Here is a 7,308-nt window from a genome sequence, read left to right as displayed (position 1 = left end):
CTACCTTCTCTCAGTTGGACTTGTACAGTAGTCTCTTAACTGGTCTTATTGCAACTACTCCTGTCCTTCTTCAAAATATTCATCACTTACCAGTTGGATTGGTCATAAAAAGGTAAATCACATGTTATCAGCTTGATATTAAAAGAGTTCCTAAATCACATTTCTAAACTTTTAGCTTGTTGAAGAATGTTAAGGATAGTTTTTAAGTCTACCTTATAAAAAACTGGTGCCAGGATATGTAGATATTTGTAGTCTGTAATTTATGAAAAGTATTCCAAATTTTAAAATGCTACATAGGATTCTATTTCTGGACAAGATGGATGTGATAGTTAATTTTTTGTGTCAACTTGATTGGGCTACAGGGTGCCAGATATTTGGTTAAATATTATTCTGGGTGTGTCTGTGAGAGTGTTTTTGGATGTGGTTAACATTTGAGTCATAGAGTGAGTAAAGTGGAATGCCTTCCCTAATGTGAGTGGTCCTCATCCAATCAGTTGAAGGCCTGAATAGAATAAAAAAGTTGACCCTTTGTTGAGGAAGAGAGAATTCCTCCTGCCCAACTTATTTGAGCTGGGACATAGGTCCTTTTTGGTCTTCAGACTCAAACCAAAACATCAGTTTTTCTTGCATCTTGAGCTTGCCAGTTTTCAGACTAGAGCTACATGTCAACTCTCCTGGTCTCCAGCTTACTGACAGCAGATGTTGGGACTCCTCAGCCTTTATGATCATGTAAGCTAATTCCTTAGTTTATATATCTATATCTCTCTGTATGTATACACATACATATGCATATAGATATGTATACACACACATATGCACATGTACATTCTGTTGGTTTGGTTTCTCTGGAGAACGCAAACACAATGGATTAAGCCAGCTTCACCATGTCTCTCCCACTAAATGTAACTATACAACCTGCACAGACTGCATGAGCAGCTATTTGAAGACACTGTAGATAGTTGCAGGCAATTGGGGAAGAAGACCATAATTTGAAATATTACCAAACAGGTGGTGAATTACCCCTTCTTCCTCCAGGATCCCCCAGCCTGGATTCAGGCAGCCTAAAATCTAGAAATGGGCATCAGGGCACAGAAAGAGAGAGCCCTAGGAGAATCCCTTTTGTCATAACAGCAAAGGAGTCTCCTAAAGCTCAGAGTGAGGCAATTCCCATTTGTTTTTTTTTTTGTTGTTGTTGTTGTTCCTTTTTTTCTTTCTTTTCCCTGTCTCCTGCTGTAGCCCCCAGGTAATCTTCAGCAGATTGGTGGTAGCCACAACAGTGGTAATAGGGGCCCACAGGTGCCTAAAACTTAAAAAAGGAAAGCCTCCTATCTGATCAGAGCAGCTGTGGTTATTTTCCTTTGTCTTCCCACTGCTTTACTCTGGATGGAGGTACAATAATGGGAAGCGTGGGCAAAGAGGTGTAACTAAAACCACAGCTCTATGGCTGGAGAACTGAAAAAGGGAGACCCAGGGAACTGAAGATTACTGGGGAGACTGTGGAGACGGAGGAGCAGCTTTGGAAAATGATCCCACAAAGTAGTTATGAACGACTGGGCTTACCTCTGATTCGTACATACATAGATCCACTCTGAAAAGACTGAAAACTCTGAGAACTGCCCAGAACACTGGCTGGCCACTAAGCAGCACACACATGTGACAGATTTGAGTAGCACTGAAAGACTTTGAAAATGGACCTGACATTGAAACCACAACCCACAAAAGGCTAGCCAGAACTTGAAGCCTGAACTCAACCAGGTTGATTCCTAGCTTTAACAAAAAACATCAACACTCTCCAAAAGATTTCTTTTCTTTTTTTTTTTTTTGAGGCAGAGTCTCTTACTGGGCTGGAGTGCAATGGCGCGATCTTGGCTCACTGCAATCTCCACCTCCCAGGTTCAAGCAATTCTCCTGCCTCAGCCTACCAAGTAACTGGGATTACAGCCACCCACCACCATGCCCAGCTAATTTTTTGCATTTTTAGTAGAGATAGGGTTTCACTATGATGGCCAGTCTGGTCAAACTCCTGACCTCATGATCCGCCCGCCTGGGCCTCCCAAAGTACTAGGATTACAGGCATGAGCCATTGTGCCTGGACTCCAAAAGATAATAAGTAACACACAGATCTAACATATAGCATTTTCAAATTGACCCAGATATAATCCAAGATTACTCAGCCTATGAAGAACAAAAACAAATCTCAATTCTCATGGGAAAGACAATCAACGGTCCAGGCATGGTGGCTCATGCCTATAATCCCAGCACTTAGGGAAGCCGAGGTGGGCGGATCACTTGAGGTCAGGGGTTTGAGACCAGCCTGACCAACATAGAGAAACCCCATCTCTACTAAAAACACAAAATTAGCTGGGCATGGTGACGCATGCCTGTAATCCCAGATACTGGGAAGGCCAAGGCAGGAGAATCACATGAACCCAGGAGGTGAAGGTTGGGATGAGCCAAGATTGTGTTTTTGCACTCCAGCCTGGATAGCAAGAGCAAAACTTCATCTCAAAAAAAAAAAAAAAAGACAATCAACAGATACCAAAACGAAGATGACAGAGAATTATCTGAAAAGACTTTAAAATAGCTATTAAAATAATGCTCCAAGAAGAAAAATCTTTCTTGAATTGAAAGATAGGAAGTTTCAGCAAAGAAATAGAATACATAAAGAAGTAGGTGGAAATTTTATAACCAAAAAAGAAAAAAACGAAACTTAAAAACATTCCATGGGATCATTAGTAGAACGGAGATGACAGAGTAAATAGTAAGTGAACGTCAAGGTAGATCAATAGAAATAGTACAGTCTGAAAAATGATGGAAACAAATGAACAGAGACTTGTAGAGCTGTGGGATAATACTGAATGGTCTAATGCTTATGTGATTGGAGTCTCTGAAGGAAAAGGGAAAAAGTATGGTACAGAAAGATATTTGGGAAAACAATTTCTCTGAAAATTCCTCTAATTTGGAAAAAAAGACAAAAACTTAACAGATTCAGAAACTCAAGTGTGCTAACAAGGACAAACCCAAAGAAATCTATATCCATACACAGCATCATAAAACTGCTAAAAACTAGGCTGGGCACAGTTGCTCAAACCTGTAATCCCAGCACTTTGGGAGGCAGATTGCTGCATGAGACCAGGTGTTTGAGACCAGCCAGGACAACATGGTGAAACCCCATCTCTACTAAAAATACAAAAATTAGCCAGGCATGTTAACACACACCTGTAATCCCAGCTACTTGGGAGGCTGAGGCAGGAGAATCACTTGAACCCAGGAGGTGGAGATTGCAGTGAGCTGAGATTAAGCCATTGCACTCCAGCCTGGGTGACAGACCAAGACTCTATCTAAAAAAACAACCTGCTAAAAACTAGAGAAAAAAATAATTGAAAACAACCAGAGAGAAACAAACATTATTTCTAGGGGAACAATGAAAAATTCAAAGTATGGTGGGTCTCTCACCAGAAACCAAGAAGACCAGAGAGATTTTTGACATGCTGAGGGGCCACAACAAAAGAATGAAATCATGTCCTCTGCAGCAACATTGTTGCAGCTGGAGACCATTATCCTAAGTGAATTAAGGCAGGAAGAGAAAACCAAATACCACATGTTCTCACTTTTAAGTGGGAGCTAAGCACTGGGTAATCATGGACACAAATATGGCAACAGTAGATACTGGGTACTACTAGAGCAGGGAGGGAGAGAAGAGGGCAAGGAATGAAAAACTAACTGTTGGGTACTGTGCTTATTACCTGAGCAATGGGATCATTCATATCTCAAATCTCAGCATCATCCAATATACCCATGTAACAAACCTACACATATACCCGCTTAACCTAAAATAAAAGTTAAAATTATTTTTTTAAGTGCTGAGAGAAAAGAACTGTCAGGCCCAGAATTCTATATCCTGCAAAAATATCATTCAGAAATGAAATTAAAGACATTCACAGATGAAAGAAACCAAAGATTTGTTGTCAGTAAACCTGCTCTAAAAGAATTGCTAAAGGACATATTTTAAACAGAAGGGAAGTGATACCAGAAGGAAGCTTCACACATCAGGAATGAAGGAAGAACAACAGAAAGCTAAATGTCTGGGGAAACATTCTTCTCCACTTGAATTCTTTAAAATACATTTGATAGTTAAAAGCAAAAAATCTGAACATTGTCTTCTATCGTTTGCAACATATACTTCAACAGATACAATATATTAGAGAATTATACCATCAAGGCAAAAGAACAAAAGAATCTGTGAAAAGTTAAATGTATATTAGAATAATCCCTAGAAAAACTTTAAAAAATATATACAAAAATGTATAGTCAAAAATATAATAGATACATTAAAATGAAATAATAATAAATGTTCAAATACCTTGAGAAAGCAGGAAAGAGGGAACAGTGGAACTGAAACAGAGAAAGCAAATGAAATACAAATAATGAAATAACAGACCTAAGTCCAAACATACCAATAATTACATTAAGTGTAAATTGTCTAAACATACCAATTAAAAAAGAGATTATCAGAGGATATAAAAAAATACCGTAATCCAGCTATATGCTGTCTAAAAGAAACTCATTTCAAATATAATTATATAGGCTATGTTAAAAATAAAAAATGAAAAAATATATATCACATAAACCCTAATCAAAAGAAACCAGGAGTGGCTACATTAACATTAGAGAAAACAGAATTCAGAGCAAAGAAAATTACTAAGACTAAAGAGGGACACTGCATAATGATAAAAGGGTTAATTCATTAAGAAGACATAAATACTAAATGTGTGTGCATCTAACAATAGAATTTAAAATACCTGAAGCAAAAACTAACAAAACTGAAAGAAGAAATAGATAAACTCCCTGGCCAACATGGCGAAACCTTGTCTCTGCTAAAAGTACAAAGGTTAGCTGGGCATGGTGGCAGGTGCCTGTAATCCCAGCAGAATTGCTTGAACCAGGGAGGTGGAGGTTGCAGTGAGCCAAGGTTGTGCCACTGTACTCCAGACTGAGTGACAGAGTGAGATTCCTTCTCAAAAGAAGAAAAGAAATAGATAAACTCATTACAGTTGGCAACTTCAACACTCCTCTTTCAGTAATAGAACTCATAGACAGAAAAGTAGCAAGGATATAGGAAAAATAAACAACATGTCAACAAAGTGGACCAAAAGAAATTCCCATGAGTAGGGGAATCGTTGAATAAGCTGCAACAAATAGCATTTACAAGCAAGGTTGCTGCATACCACACAACTCTAGGGGTCCTTGCACATACACTTTTGAGTCATGTGGTACATAACCTCCTTAAGTGTATGCAGCATAACCCCTGCCCACACTGTAGAATGTTATGCATCCTTTAGGGAACATGAATAGTTAGTTCACTTGGAGGGGTTTTGCTATTTTTGAAGAAAATAATATAGAGAAAAACATACATTATGTGATCTCATTTTTCTAAGACAGTAACAGATGCATATATGTGCATGTGTGTGTGTGTTGGCATATGAACACTTGAGAATGTTGGCAAAGTGAAAGGATAACATACAACATGGTTGGTAAGAAGGTAGAAGAAGTGAACAATATGGGTTGGGGAGGGGAGAGCAGTGGTTAGGGACCCAAGCAAAATAAGGAAAGAAAAATAAAACCTCCATTTCAAAAATCATAACATTTGTGGACTTATATGAGTACCTCTTAAAAATAGTTTTTAAAGTAATATTGAATGTAAAAATTCAGTTGCTCAAAACTTTTCAAAGATTTCCTATTGCACTGTAAATAAAATGCAAACCCTTTACCAAGACCTAAGTGATTTGGTCCTATCTACGTCTCCAGACTTATGTGTTACTACTCTCCCCTCCCCAGGCAAGTCTCTTTCTGGACTGAAGGACTTCACAGTTGCAGCGTTTTCTACCTCAAATGCTTTTTGCACTGGTCTTTGCATGACTGGCTTCCTCTCATCTGTGGCAGATTCTGTGATTTGCCTACCCAACGGTCTCCCTCACCTTCTTCTTTACCAATAGGATACTGATTTTAGTTGGGAGTGCATTATGTCCATTTAAAATACTTGATCTCCAGTCTCCCTTATAGCTAGGAGTGATACAGTTCTGGCCAAAGGGATATTAAGTAGAAGTTACTGGCATGGCTTCTTGGGAAGCTTTCTTAAAAGAATCGAACGAATCGTCATCCTCTGTCTTCCCCTTCCTTTTCCGCATTTTTAAGCCATGAAAATGGTTGTAAAGTTAGAGCTGAGGTTCTCAAAGTGTGCTCCCCAGATGAGCCCGTCTCAGCATCACTAGGGAACTTACACACAGGCAAATCATCAGGCATCATCTCAGACCCACTGAATCAGAAACGCTGGGGATGGGACCCAGCAATCTGTGTTTCAACAAGCCCTTCAGGTGATCTTTATACCTGCTGAAATTTGAAAGTCACTGGGCTAGCAGATAGAAGTTCCGTTCCCCTCCGCTCCCCTCCCCTTTTCCTCCCCTCCCCTCCCCATTTCCTCCCCTCCCCCTTTCCTCCCTTCCCCTTTTCTTCCCCTTCCCTCTCCTCCCCTCCCCTCCCCTCCCCTCCCCTTCCCTTCCCTTCCCTTCCTTTCCCTCCCCTCCCCTTCCCTTTCCTTTCCTTTCCTCTCCTCTCTTTCTCTCTCTCCTTTTTTTTTTGAGATAGAGTTTTGCTCTTGTTGCCCAGGCTGGAGTGCAATGGTGTGATCTCAGCTCACCACAACTTCTGCCTCCTGGGTTCAAGCAGTTCTCCTGCCTCAGCCTCCTGAGTAGCTAGGACTACCGGCATGTGCTACCACCCCTGGCTAATTTTGTATTTTTAGTAGAGAGGGTTTTTCCATGTTGGTCAGGCTGGTCTCAAACTCCTGATCTCAGGTGATCTGCCTGCCTCAGCCTCCCAAAGTGCTGGGATTATAGGCATGAGCCATCGTACCCAGCCAGAAGTCTCTTTAGAGATGGGAAATAAGTTGGATGAAGTTAGTATACCTCTGACATCGAGCCACTGCACCAGACTTGGACTGCCTCCTCTGGACTTGCAGATATGTGGAAAACAATCCCTATTTGGTTAAGCTACTGTGGTTAGGTTTTTGTTACATGCAACTGAACGTAATTCTAATGTTAAATCATTTTTAAAATATCAGCTTAAACATGATCTCCTTAAAGAGGCCTTCCTTGACTGCTCTGCTTACTCCCTTCATCCCCAGAGTCCTTCTCTATCATTTCATCCTATTTGTTTCCTTTACAGCACTCATCATACCCTGAAATCTTTTGACTTACTTGCTGTGGTTTGTTTCTCCTTTAAGAATGTAAGCCTGGCACCAGTAGAGTC

This window comes from Callithrix jacchus, chromosome 12 (genome assembly GCF_049354715.1).
Source record: "Callithrix jacchus isolate 240 chromosome 12, calJac240_pri, whole genome shotgun sequence".
NCBI classification, from domain to species: domain Eukaryota; kingdom Metazoa; phylum Chordata; class Mammalia; order Primates; family Cebidae; genus Callithrix; species Callithrix jacchus.
The sequence above is the reverse complement of the archived record's forward strand: the minus strand, read 5'-3'. Positions refer to the sequence as shown.